Source organism: Rhinopithecus roxellana, chromosome 15 (genome assembly GCF_007565055.1).
Source record: "Rhinopithecus roxellana isolate Shanxi Qingling chromosome 15, ASM756505v1, whole genome shotgun sequence".
NCBI lineage: Eukaryota > Metazoa > Chordata > Mammalia > Primates > Cercopithecidae > Rhinopithecus > Rhinopithecus roxellana.
The window spans coordinates 93,669,355-93,683,892 of NC_044563.1; the positions used below are offsets into that span (position 1 = coordinate 93,669,355).

The 14,538-nt window shown below is 40.4% G+C and overlaps 1 protein-coding gene across 1 annotated transcript in view; it reads left to right on the forward strand.

Moving 5' to 3' along the window:
• Positions 1-958: 958 nt before the first annotated feature.
• Positions 959-14,538, forward strand: part of FAR1 (fatty acyl-CoA reductase 1) — a 64,751-nt gene continuing 51,171 nt past the window's right edge. The window contains exon 1 of the mRNA XM_010388388.2: positions 959-1,095. The gene's annotated coding sequence lies outside the window, so the exon portion shown is untranslated. The remainder of the gene's footprint in view (positions 1,096-14,538) is intronic.

A 14,538-nucleotide genomic window follows, 5' to 3' on the forward strand; every position in this document is an offset into this window, starting at 1 on the left:
CTGTTTATACAATGGAGTCCCACGGAGCCCAAAGGTTGTGGTAATATTATTACAGAATTCTTATGATCCTTTTATTATTTTTTAAAATGAACTGTATGAGTCCGGTAATACTATTAAGTGTCCGGCTCGATGAATTTTTCCATGTGTACACAGCCCGGAACGACCACCAGGATCAACACGCAATGTTTCCAGCTTTCTATAGGTTCCCTCGTGCCCCCACCCCTCAGAAGTAAACATTATTCTAACTCCTGTCACTACCGGTAAGTTTTGTAGGGAATTATTTTGGAGGAAGTGGAAGATGGAATGAATGGGCCCACAGTCCCTTGGGGCTGGGCGAGACCCGTGGAGGCTCCAGGGGTCCACAGAGCTCTCCGCTCTCACCGATCCGGGCCACAACCGCCAAGCTGGTAGTTCTTCGAACAGATCCCTCACGCCCAGCATTGGCCGCAGGGCCCCCAGGCCCCACCATAATAGCGCTAAACACGCCACAATGGCAGCCCCGCTGTCTCCCGCGCGGGCCTCGCCGCGTGCTCCCAACCTTGGGGGGTTGGCGCCCCTCCCGCGCGACGGACAGCCGGGCGTGGCCCTGGGCGCGACCCGACTGGACGCCAGCAGCCGGCGGGGGCGCTCCAGGACTCGGGATGTGGGGCGCGGGCCCATTGGCTGAGCATTTCCCCGCGAGCCGGCCGGCCGTAGGGCCCACCTCCCGGCCCTCTCTCCGCGCCCCCATTGGCCGTTCGCGTTCCGCTGGCGTCCGCTCCTGCCCCGCTCCCGCCCGGAGGGAAACCGGGTTGGGGGGTGGGAAGCTAAAGCAGGGAGGAGGATGAGTGGTCCTCCTGGTAAGGGTGTGCGCGAGAGCCAATCAGAAACGGATGTGGAAAAGAGGCGCCGCGCCAGCCAGTCACATCGCGAGGTGCGGTCGGGGCCGGCTGACGCGAGTGCTGGCCTCAGCCAATGGACGTGCCACTGCCCGTCCGCTCTTCAGCAGCCGGTCGGGGGCGGTGGAAAAGCGAGTGAAGAGAGCGCGACGGCGGCGGCGGCGCAGCTATTGCTGGACAGCCAGTGGGAAAGCGAGGTCTGAGCCTCTGCGTCTAGGTGAGAGGCGGGTGCGCCAACGGGAGCGGCCGGGCTGCGGGCTCCTCCTCGCCTGGCTCGGGCAGCGGCTGCGGGAGCCGGGGCTGCAGGCCGGGCCGAGGCGGGGGCGACGACCAGCCGTCCCGCCCCCGCCCCCGCCCGGGTACGCCCAGAAGTGAGGGCGCCCGCCTCTGCGCGGGTGGTCTCTGCGCCGTTTGGCCCCGCCACCGCCCTTCAGGGGGCCGGGACCGCGAGGGGGACGTACGGTGGGGCCTGGTTTGTAGCCGCGGAGCCCGGGGGGCCGCCTGGGGTGGGAGGCCGCGTAGAGGTGGCGAAGGTGGGGCGGGGTAGTTAACCGAGGAGCGGGCTCGCGTGCTAGCTGGAGGGTGGCGGCAAAGGGAGGCCTATGATTGCAGGATTTCGGGTCTGGGGAGGAGGAAAGTGGTGGGAAATAAGGTGATGCTCAGGAAAGGTTGCCCAGGGAGAAGGCGCGGGGCCGGGGAGTCTAGTTGGCCTCTTAGAAGTAAGCATTGATAGGGCTTGGGGGGAGATCAGCTGGAAGTGAAGGGAGGACGGGCTTGGGGTTTGAAGGTGAAGGTTTCTGGAGAACTGGGGACACGTGGATCTGGAGTAAGAGGCACCTACTGAAACCGGAAGGTGGCCGAGAGAAGGTTTTATGTGAGGTGTGGACGGGAGGCTGTTGGACTAGAAGGCATTAGTTGGTCTGTTAGGACAAAGTATACTAGCAGCAAACGCGGTAGATTTATGTGTGGTAGGTGAAGGTTGTGAATCTTCTATGAGTAGTTGAGCAAGAACAGTTGTCTGATTCTGCAGTGTGGGATAGTAGAGGTCTCAGGTAGTGTCTTGGTCAGGTTTGAAGGTTAATTTACTGCTAGTCGAGGGCCAAACACTGAAAAGTTTTTAATTCTCACTACTGGGGCTGATCCTCCTCCTGCACTCCACCCCTCCTGCCATCCCTGTGACAGTCCATCTCATTGTTTTGCTTCAGCAGCACAAAAACTCACTCCCTCCGAAGTAATGGCATACATATTGTTTGCTTTTGACTGGATGGCACTCAGGAATCCCTTAATTCTTTATATTTAAAAAAAAGTGCTGGTTTAAAGACAACATCAGAAGATACTCTCAGAAAAACTGCCCTCCAGGGGAGTTTCTCAACTGTCATGTTGGGCATGTGTAATATAACATAAAAATGATGCAAGATCTCTCACAGTAACACAAGTGAGAATTAACGTATAAGTACAATCCTGATGTCTTTTTTTCAAATTAATTAAAAAAGTAAACAGAGACAGGGTTTGCTGTCGCCCAGGCTGGAGTGCATTAGCGAGATCATAGCTCTTTCCAGCCTCAAACTTCTGGGCCCAAGAGATCTTCCCAGCGTGGCCTCTCAAAGTCTTGGGATTACGGGGGTGAGCCACCCTGCTCAGGCCCTGTTGTTCCATACATTTTCCATAAAATTATAATTTTTTTTTAATTTTATAATTTTTTTTGTGTGTGTGAGACAGAGTCTCGCTTTGTCGCCCAGGCTGGAGTGCAGTGACGCGATCTTGGCTCACTGCAACGTCGTCCTCCCGGGTTCAAGTTATCAGCTCCTGCCTCAGCCTCTCGAGTAGTTGGGACTGCAGGCACATGCCACCGCACCGGCTAATTTTTGTATTTTTGGTAGAGACGGGGTTTCACCATATTGGCCAGGCTGGTCTCGAACTCCTGACTTCAAGTGATCTATCCGCCTTGGCCTCCCAGAGTGCTGGGATTACAGGCATGAGCCACTGCGTCGGCCAAAATTATTCCATAAATTTATCCGTAAAAATTCCATATAAATTTTCTGGAGTTTGATTGTGTATTAGGCTTGTTGGGAAATTTATCACCCTTGTGAAGAATTTTGTAGTTAAGTAAATTCAGTTTTTGTTTTTTTGTTTTTTTCACTCAGGAAAGACATAGTATGTATGCATCACTGCTATTCTGTATGAAGCTTTTGGAATTTTTTTTATGGGGTGTGGATAGAGGCTGGAGGCAGAGACTGAGGTCAGAGAAGAGGTAGTAGAAAAGAAGGTCGCCCACTACCATATTTCCAGTGTATTTAAATGCGAGATAGAGTTTCTGTTTGAGGATGGGACAAAAGGTTTGTGAAGAGTTATAGAGTCAAGGACAGAAGCCAAAGAGAGCATTTGCTGTGTAACATGTTTCCTTGTTAACCAGATCAGCAAAGCATTTTAACTAATGGACCATTATTTATGATCTAGAAACAATTTTGTGAAAGTGATTTCTTAGTGATGCTATTTCCTGTGATCACATTTGCCCTTAGTATAACAATACCTAAGTGCTGAGGCGACTTGGAGTAGAATAGTAATCTGAGTGGTGTGGAGTGAATCAGGGAAGGTTTCCTGAAAGAGGTGAGTTTTGAGCCATCACTAGAAGTTGTGGACTAGTAGTTGGGATGTGGGTTATTAGAAGACATGAGGATGACATTCGGGTAGTTTGTACTTGGTATAAGCAACTATGGACAAGAGTGACAAATTAAAAATGGTAATTGAAGATTTGAATGAAGATTTAGGGGTTTGGAAATCAAGTAAGTCTATGTTGCAGCTTACCTGATAAAAAATTTTTTTATGTTGGTTGGGAGAGAAAATTAACAGTTAATGGATTGGAGATAGGTAATATAGGAAAGAGCATAAAAATATTATTTGATAGTTATAGGAGAATGAAGTGAAAGTAAGGTTATTGAGAGATAGGTTTAACGGTCAAACATATATCATAATCGAAAACATTTTTGAGTGCTGTGCTAGAGTGTATTGATAATAGCAAAATTTATTGGGTGCTACTTTGTGGCCGACACTGTTTTGAACCTTCCAAATATTATATCATCTTCTGATTATCTGTATTTTATAGATGAGGGAGATAAGACTCAGAGAGATATAACTTGACCAAGGTCACACAGCCAGGAAGGGACAGGTCAGGATTGGCAGAATCAGTCAGTAAACGTTAATTGAGCATCTGCTTGATGCCAGGCACTGTACTAAGTGCTGGGTATTCAACGTTGACAAGAAAATTCAAGTCAGACCTTATCTATTTTCTAGAGATTGTCAGTTTATGTAAGAAGAGCCAGTGAAGAAATAAAAAGATTAGTTGGAGAGATTTCTATAGATACTGAGGAATACACTATTTAGAGAAACCTCGGATAGAGTTTTAAAGAGGAGGTGGTTAGAAACAAAATACATAGCTGAGAGATTCAGAACAATTGAGAAGAAACCATTGAGTTAAGTAGGAAAAAAAGTAATATGAATTTAGTCACAAGAAAGCTGGAATAAAGATACTAATGTTTTGGCTGGTAGTTAATTGTGTTTAGTGGCAGGTACTCTATACAAACTTAAATGTTTTCACAGTTATGGTCAGATTCATAGGAAAGATGATGGTATGGCCCTTTGTAATGTTTTAATCTTTGACTGGAAAGATCATGGATGCTTTAAAATGCTTGTACTTTTTAGTATTTTTTCAAATTTTAAAAAATGAGTGAGGCTGAGGCAGGTAGACCGCTTGAGCTCAAGAGGTCAGGAGCAGCCTGGGCAACATGGCAAAACCCCTTCTCCACCAAAAAAAAAAAAAAAAAATAGTTGGGCAAGGTGGTGTACGCACCTGTAATCCTAGCTACTTGGGGGGCTGAAGTGGGAGCCTGGGAGGTTGAGGCTGCAGTGAGCCTTGATCATGCCACTGTACTCCAGCCTAAGTGACAAAGTGAGACCCTGTCTAAAAAAGAAAAAAAAGAGTGAGCATTATTTTTATAATTAGTGGGGACAAGCATTCAACTGAAATGAGCGAATACTCAGGAAAATGTGGGTTGGCTAGTCTGAACTTGGGGTAGGAGAGAAGATAGTCTTATTTCAGTCCCTACTCCGTAAGTGCCACCTTGGTAGGTGTGTTCCCATCTTGGAAATGACTGGATTGTCACTGATGGAAACAAACTGTATGTACTGAAAGATGGTATTTGCTTAATCTGAAGGATCCAGTTACTAACTAACACACCCGAATGGTGGAGATACAGTCTTGGCTTTCCTGAACATTTGTTTTCTTAAGAGTTTAATACATGAATTTAAAGTTTAAAAAAACCCAACAAACCACTGATAGAATTGTGTCATTTTAACTGTTTCTTTTGGCTTTATATCCTTCTTCTTCCTACACATTGGTTCTATAGTTCCTCTCATCAGTGGGTTTGTAACAGGCTTAGAGTTTCAGTTCAGTAAGACAAAATGAAAGTGCTGGATTTAGGTAGAGCTGATCAACTTAAACACTTATAACTTCACCATTTTTTTTGGTTCCCAATTTGAAGAGTGGAGACAGACTTCAAGAAAATAAACTTTTCTTATACAAAGAATAATGCCCAAACTAGTAGGATTTGCCCTAGGATCAGTACAGACTTATGATAGTCTCCTAAACAGAGAGGAAAGAGTTGCGTAAATTAATCTAGCTTTTAGTTTAATTTCACTTAGCCCATAGGGATTCTGAGAAGAAACGATATTAATGTGATTCCTATTTCATCTAGGCACTACACCATAATCTTTCAATAAATTATCACATTTGATTCTCATATAATTCTCTAAAATGTGAATACCATATTACAGATGAGGAGAATGAGACTCAGAGAAGTTAGTAACTTTCCAAAGCTGGAGAGTTAAAGTGACAGAGCTAGGATTCAAACCTTTCTTTGTCTAACTCCAAAACTCATGCTTGTGAAACTAATAGCAAGGAGGACTGATTTATACCTTCAATTGAAAAAAAATGCCACAAGCCTTAGGTGTTTAGTAACTATTTGTTACATTAGAAGGTGAGACTCTTGCTCTGAGTGTTTGTGCTCTGTGACACTGCCTGTAAATAAATGACAGTGATTTTTTGATGTCTCATAGGATATCTTATATTTTCTTGCTTTAGAGATGGATGTTTTCCATCTCTTAATTCGTATTTTAGAATTTTTTGAAGCTGTCTTGTCTGTATTTACTTCAAAATATTTGTGAAATGGATACTGTCTTAAATGTATCTCAAAATTGATGAACCCTGGCATATACATATAGTTTTCACACATAAGTATCTTACCAATTTGTTGTGCACTTTTTCTTCCTAGGCTTCCCCATCTTATCCTATTATTTTAAAAAAATATGATTTAATAAATAATTGAAATATATACTACCAATAAAATAACTAATTCTCTTTTGTTAGTTAACATTACAGTGTAGAGAAAAGCGTTATGATGTAGAAAATTCAAATTGGGCCGGGCGCAGTAGCTCACGCCTGTAATCCCAGCACTTTGGGAGGCCGAGGTGGGCAGATCATAAGGTCAGGAGTTCGAGACCAGCCTGGCCAATATGGTGAAAACCCCATCTCTAGTAAAAATACAAAAATGAGCCAGGTGTGGTGGCACCCACCTGTAGTCCCAGCTACTCGGGAGGCTAAGGCAGAATTGCTTGAACCTGGGAGGCAGAGGTTGCAGTGAGCCAAGATCGCGCCACTGCACTCCAGCCTGGATGACAGAACACGACTCTGTCTCAAAAAAAAAAAAAGAAAGAAAGAAAAAGGAAGAAAGAAAGAAAATTCAAATTGAACTGTGAATCAGCAGATCTGAGCTTTAATTTTTGTTTTGTTAGCTACTTGAAGTGTAACTTTAGGCAAGTCACTTCCCCTCTATGGGCTTTAGTTTCTTCATCTGTAAAATGGAGGGGAGAAGAAATTTTAAGCCCGTCTGCCTTGAATGGGTTCTGTGCCTTCTTTCTAATTAAAAACATAGATGCCCTAGATGTCTTTCTTAAAAACCATATTACTGCATTTTACAGTATTTTCTTTTCTCTTCATCTTCCTTCTTTCCCTTCTTAATTTATTAGAGAGGATAAATTATTTTTGGTATCCTACATTTACCAGGACAGCACATCTTAGGAAGTAGGGACCCAGAAAATAATGAATGAATATATGTTTTATTTGAGCTAATGAAAAATTATTTAAATAAAGTACCATCAAAAAGATGTTGAAGTTTCATTGAAAAGTAGTTCTACCTAAAGAATGAAATGTGTTTTAGTAATGTTCAATTTGTCTACTCTGTATTGGATAGATGTACAAAGAAAACCCTTGAACTTATGTTTGAGAAGTCCTCTAGTAAGAGAGGCAAACTTCTGTAAACTTTGTATTATGGAAAATTGACAGCGATAATACACACATCACCAATTTTAAGAGTTACCAACTTGTGGTCAATCTTGCTTCATCCATACCTCCACCCACTTCCCTCTTTATTTTGAAGCAAATCCCTAGACTTTTTTTTTTTTAAACCAGTTATTACCATGCAGTATGATAAGTATAATAATAGACATATTAATCCAAGTGAGATGCAAATTTGTTCATATAAATGTATTTTGAGACGAGCATTATACTGTTCTGGGCACGAGAAATTAGATATAGTAAGCTGCTGTAGAGCAGGGATAATATAATTGAAGAGACTATGTACATATGTGAAACAGAATGTAGCAACACTGAATCATGTGCCAAAATTGGTAGTAGAGACTCTTAAGTGGGAACTGACATTATTTTAGAATGAAAGTAGAACTTAAACAAATGGCAATAGAGAGAAAGAACATTTAGGGGTAAGGTGAGGGTAATCACATGGATAAAGCATGCAGTTAGAAAATCTAACTTTGGCTTCATAGAATAAGTTATATCTAAATCTGTATCTCTCTCTCTTTGTCTTGTAGACCACTACAACATGTAATTGGCATAGTGTAGATGTTACATCAGAACTTGAACTAAGCCAATTGCTGTAGTAGAAATTAGGACACACTGCTTTGTGAATATATCCCTGTTTGTGGTTAATTTTTTGACACATTCTGTTAAAAAGCCTTCTAAATATCTTAATACCACATGTATTAATGGATCCATTATTGTTAGAATGTTTGTGGGTTTGTGCCATCAGCTTTGGTGTGCAGTTGTTTGTATGTGTGTGTTTAATTTAAATGTTAACTATTTGACAATTTTGAGATTATTTTGAAATATCTAGTTTAGATTATTCTTGTCTTACATGAAATTTTTTCCAGAAAAGTTGGCATGACAATTCATGAGAAATCCTTGAATTTAGGGAATTATTATCATTATAGCTTATTATTTTGAAGTATTCTGAGAATAAAATCTTAAAGTATATTCCCTGATGCAGAAATTGCTTGTCAAAGGTCATGAACTTCTCTGAGCATCTCCTCAAAGTGTTGTGCTGTCTCATCAGAAAAATGTACATTCAGATATCCTTGGAGTCTGTGGATTCTGGCTTAATAATTTATTCTTTAATATGTAGGCAGAAAGCATACTGCTAAAATTCAACTCAATTATCTTTCTGTGTGTTCTGCTTGCCTTTTACAAACAAGTATTTTTAATTATTAGTGATAAAATGATAAAGCTTATTATTGCAAATGCCTAATTAAAAATTAGACTAATTCTTAATTGAATTCTTGGGGAAAAACAAGCTGTAGCCAGTTTAATAAATAGGAATTATTTCACTGAAGATTTTGGAATAAGCGTGTGGTACTTTATTTAATGGCTCCTGTCCATCCTGTATTAGCAGGAAGTAGAAAATATGACATATGAATGAATAAATGCATAAATACCTTTTTTCCCCCCAGAAGTAAAAACTTTGACTTACTATGTCCTTAGGCAGTTAAGATCTGTGGAGGAAAGGATCTGCTAAAGTATTTTGAGGTTCACATCTGTGTTGGAACAACCGGAAGTAATGCAGGAGCTTAGAAATTGTACTTTATTTAATGGCTCCTGTCCATCCTGTATTAACAGGAAGTAGAATATATGACGTACGAATGAATAAATGCATAAATACCTTTTTTTTTCCCTAGAAGTAAAAACTTTGACTTACTGTGTCCTTAGGCAGTTAAGATCTGTGGAGGGAAGGATCTGCTAAAGTATTTTGAGGTTCACATCAGTGTTGAAACAACTGGAAGTAATGCAGGAGCTTAGAAACTGTTTTTGGCTGACAAAAGATTGATTCTCACTGGAGCCCTGAGATACAAGTGCTCATCGTTCACTTAGTTTGAGGAGTGGCCCTAAATGAGTTTCTTAAAAATATGTGGCTTTAAAAACTTGTGGATTATAATTAAAATGTAATTATGATAATGATTATTAGCATAAGCAGAATTCTCAGGAGATAGGAACAGGTGAATTAGCTGGTAATGGGACATTTGACCCCACAGAGGTGTGCACAGACTGTTCCAAGTTCAGTGAATATTAGGTGAATTGCTTTAAAGTGATACCCTTGTGACCTGTTGGAGTTAATAATTTTTCAAGTACCTAATCTACTAGTAGGAAACAACTTATTCCAATACATAGTAGTAGAAATACAGACTGTGTGAGCCAGAAGAGATTTTAACAATCTCCTTATTCCAATACATACTAGTAGAAATACGAAGAGATTTTAACAATCAGTGATCTGGCCTCTCCTTCAGTGAATTTAAAGAGTGACCAGAGAGGTTGATTTGCCTAAGGTCTGTTGGTTATGGCAGTCCCAACAGCGTTGTTTCTCATTACCTGATTTTTGGTAAGTCTATTGTGCTTACTTATTTTGGCTGTCTTTTCTTTCTGGATCTCAGTATTCGGAGAAGGAAGTATATTAACACTAGGATTTTTAGCATGGTAACTAAGTTATTGATAAATTGGCTAAGAATTTCCTGAACTGTTATACCATAATGTTTTTACTTTCCCATCATATATTCCTTCCATCTTTAACATAATAATCCATAGTTACAAAATTTATTGGGGTACGTTTTAGGAGCTTAATTCCATTCCATAGTTGGAAACAAATATTAAGAATCCACAATTCTTAAAACATTTTCGTCATGCTTTTTTATACCTTTCTGGGGTGATCTTTGCCCAACAGCATTTAGTTGCAAGCTGTGTCTATGAACTTGGCACAGTTTTAAAAATAAACTAGGAAAAGATTTTTGAGAAGAGAGTTTGTTATGGGATTTAGTCATTTAAATACATTCCTAAAAGCTGTTTTTTCCCCCACTCAAAACTAGACACTGGAAGGGTCATTGACATCCAGATTCAAAGAAGTTACTACTTACATGACTGATCCAGATTCTGAGTTCTTTTGCCACATTTGGTTCATGTGAAAAGGTTGGCTGGGGCTAAGACTTGCCCCATACATTAGGCGCCATCATAGTGAGGACCCTTAGAACAGTGCCTGTCAAGCTTTTTTAATCCTAGCCTTTTAGCTGAGTCATTCTTTAGCTCAATAATTTCTACTTTCTAATGGAATAATAACAATTGTCAAGGTATAAGCATTTTTTGGGAAGAGCGATATGGATGGTTCCTAATTGAGTCACAAAAAATACACTTGTCATAAAGTCTAGACTAATTAGAAAACTGCAGGCCTCAAATCCTGGTGATGTAATGTATCAGTATATTCCTTACAGTTATAATAAAATAACTAAAAACTAAATTGATAATGATGAGCCAAACCTAATGGTAATTTTTAATTAAAAGGTAAGAATAATGACAATTGAAAATGAAGACCAAGTAAAGACAACACAGTTTCACTGATGGCAAGTGCCCCTCTTGAAAGTTACAGACTTCTACATTTTGAGTGTGCATACGTGGTAGGAGTTTCCAGCATTGCCAATTGCAGCAACTGGACATACTAGTGGAATACAAATTGAAGTTTTTGGTACATTCTAGTGAAGTCTTCATTTTTGCAACTCTTAATAACTAGCTTAGTAGTTTATTCATAGGTAGTTTTATGGATTAAAGGAAGGTCATGTTTTCTGTTTTCTTTTTCTTTTTTTTTTTTTTTTTTGAGACTGAGTCTTGCTCTGTCGCCCAGGCTGGAGTGCAGTGGCGCAATCTCGGCTCACTGCGAGCTCCGCCTCCCGGGTTCATGCCATTCTCCTGCCTCAGCCTCCGTAATAGCTGGGACTACAGGTACCCACCACCATGCCCGGCTAATTTTTTGTATTTTTAGTAGAGATGGGGTTTTACTGTGTTAGCCAGGGTGGTCTTGATCTCCTGACCTTGTGATCCACCCGCCTTGGCCTCCCAAAGTACTGGGGTTACAAGCATGAGTCACTGCACCCGACCAGGAAGGTCATGCTTTCTAAATCATTTGTAGTCCATCAGGAGGCTTGGCCCTTTCTTGGAAAATCATTACTTTTGAAGGCTGGTTTAGTAATCCTTGAGCTTCTCATGAGCATTGTTTTCCTAGCCGTGTTGGGAAATTTATGAAGGGCAGGGCTTAGATAGAATTTAGTGGGTTTTTTTGTTTTTTTTTTTAACCTCAGGACATTTGTAGTCTTTGATATGCTAATATACATCTTTAATCTCGTTGGGATAAAGCATACACTTCCCAGCCCCATTTACCTTTACAAATGCTGCCTTAAAGAACTGAGTCCTGTTTTTAGGTTCAGCCTTGAAAACAGATTCAGAAGGCAGCAATAAGAAAGTGACACAAGAAACAGAGAAAATACAGCATATATATGAAGCGTACATAATTTACCTTTGTTAATTTCGGGTGAAGCTGTGTGTAGTGTATATGTAGTGTTCAGGGTAAACATGGTACATTTTCCTATAACATCAGTTTTACTCAGTAATTTGAAATATTTTATATAAATCTTTAGGTATATTGTGAAGTCAAATTTTATAAATTTTTAAGCAAAAAATATTGCAATTCTGTTATAAAAGTTTGAAAAGCTCTGTCTTTGGTAGTACACTTAGAATATTAGTATATCTTTGTATATTGGAATACTATGTTTCACTTCTCTGAGTCTGAAAGTATTAGGATTACAATTTCATGTCTTAATATGAAAACATTTTTATTAAGGTAAAAAGTGATCAAGCACAATAATTTACCTGAAAAAAGAGTCATATATGACTTATGGGAATTACTTTATTAAAAAAACTGTTTTCTTCCCCTAGAAGGAAATTGAATACATGTTTTTGCAAGCAACAGACTGTTTTTTTTCCCCTCCAATTTCACTAACTTTACTAATTGTTAGAACTATTTACTTCTTTGTTATTTTGGGTGCTTCCTCCTGTTTGTTATTCAGTGTTATCAAGCTGTGTGTTAACAAGAACACAGTCCACCTTCTGTAGGCTTTGTAGTAGAGAAGTTACCCTACTGGTTCTAGCCTTAAGGACAGAAACAGAAACAAAGGAAAATGTGTATTATTGAAAAATTTGTTTTCTAATCAGCAGATAATTTTAATGCTACAAAACTGACATTTCCTCTCTGATAGAGTAGAATTTGACTTTTTTAAGGTGTCTTTATGTTTGATTTTTACATCACTCAGAGGAATTCTGAATCTTATTTTTCTCAGTGTGTAACATTTCCCAGGATAGTAAGATCCTAGAAGCATTTTAACTCTTGTCAAAGTGCCATGCTTATGGAACAGCATCACTATATGAAACAGTTGTATAGTGGCCTAAGAACTAATGAACATCTTTAGATTCCTTAGTACCAAGAAGTGCCTTGGGGGGAAGTATTGGGGAAAATAGGATATAGACAGTTAAATATTGGTAAATCAGTGCTTGTGTAGGCAAACAGAGTGGCCATTATATCTGCTTCAATGGGTACTTACCACAGGGTTGGACACTAGCATCTTTTATTGAAAAAAGAAATGTTAACCAGGATGCTGCAGCTGATCATTATTCGTGGAAAATGCTCAATAAGCCTTAATTTTTGAAAAAGGAAAAAGGAACCCACTGTTATTATGAGCTTGACTACACTAGTTTGTACAGTTTGGGTTTGCATTTTGGCTCTTTTTTTGTTGCTTATAGATTTCTTTCAGGTGAGGTTTTCTTTTTTGAGATAGGTTCTCGCCCTGTTGCACAGACTGAACTCAAACCATTCACCTCATGCGATTCTTCTGCCTCAGCCTCCCAAGTAGCTGGGCACAGAGTTGTGTGCCATTGTGTCTGGCTCAGAGGATGTTTTCTTTGATGTTGAGTCTGTCTTAGTCCATTTGTATTGATATAAAGGAATACCTGAGGCTGGGTAATTTATAAAGAAAAGAGGTTTATTTGGCTCACAGTTCTCCAGGCTGTACAAGAAGCATGGCATCAGAATCTGTTTCTGGTGAGGGCCTCAGGAGTCTTCCATTCCTGGTGTAAGGTGAAGGAGAGCAGGCATCACACACAGTGAGAGAGGAAGCAACAGAGAGAGGAGGAGCTGCCAGGCTCTTTTCAGCAGCCAGTTGTGGCTGAGAACTGAGCCAGTTCTCATTTAAGAGTGAGAATGCTTAGTGGCACCAAGCCATTCATGAGGAATCTGCCCCCATGACCCAAACACCTCACACCAGGCCCCACCTCCAACATTGGGAATCAGATTTCAACATGAGACTTGGTGGGACCAAACAAACCATATCTAAACCATAGCAGTCTTAATCAAAACATTAAGTGATGATTACAGTTACCAAAATATAGTAGAAAAAACACTGGATCATTGGTTTTCAATATGTTTCAGATGGGAATCTATCAGAAAATCTTAATGGATATACTTAGCTCGAGGCTTCTTCATAGTCTAACTTCTGTAAAACAAGTTGTCTTGCTTTTGACTAGAGTTGTGTCAACTCCAGATGGTAATGTTGCAGAACTTTGCTCCTTAGTTCAGCTAAAACCGGGTTCAGGAGTTCATAGTTAATTGAACGTGGGAAAGTTAATTGAACATGGGAATGTGAAATTATTGTTCAGTAGATGAGGTTATTGGGTAGCAGAATATTTCAAAGTGTGAGGTCCATGAGTCCATATTTTTAAAATGAGTTTTGAGTGGCTAAAATAATATGCAGTAAGAAACAATTCTTTGTTGTACCATAGACCTGTGAAATAGGTCCACATGGGTTGGTGGTTGACAGTCTCAAGAGTAACAGGCAGTTACTTTACTTGATGCTCTTTGTGACAGACTGTATTTTCTTTTTTTTTTTGCAACGTTAGATTCTCATAGGAGTGCGAACCTTATTGTGAACTGTGCATGCGAGGGATTTAGGTTGTGTGCTCCTTATGAGAATTTTTTTTTTTTTTAATTATACTTTAAGTTCTAGGGTACATGTGGATAACGTGCAGGTTTGTTACATATGTATACTTGTGCCATGTTGGTGTGCTGCACCCATCAACTCATCAGCACCCATCAACTCATCATTTACATCAGGTATAACTCCCAATGCAATCCCTCCCCCCTCCCCCCTCCCCGTGATAGGCCCCGGTGTGTGATGTTCGCCTTCCCGAGTCCAAGTGATCTCATTGCTCAGTTCCCACCTATGAGTGAGAACATGCGGTGTTTGGTTTTCTGTTCTTGCCATAGTTTGCTGAGAATGATGGTTTCCAGCTACATCCATGTCCCTACAAAGGACACAAACTCATCCTTTTTTATGGCTGCATAGTATTCCATGGTGTATATGTGCCACATTTTCTTAATCCAGACAGACTATT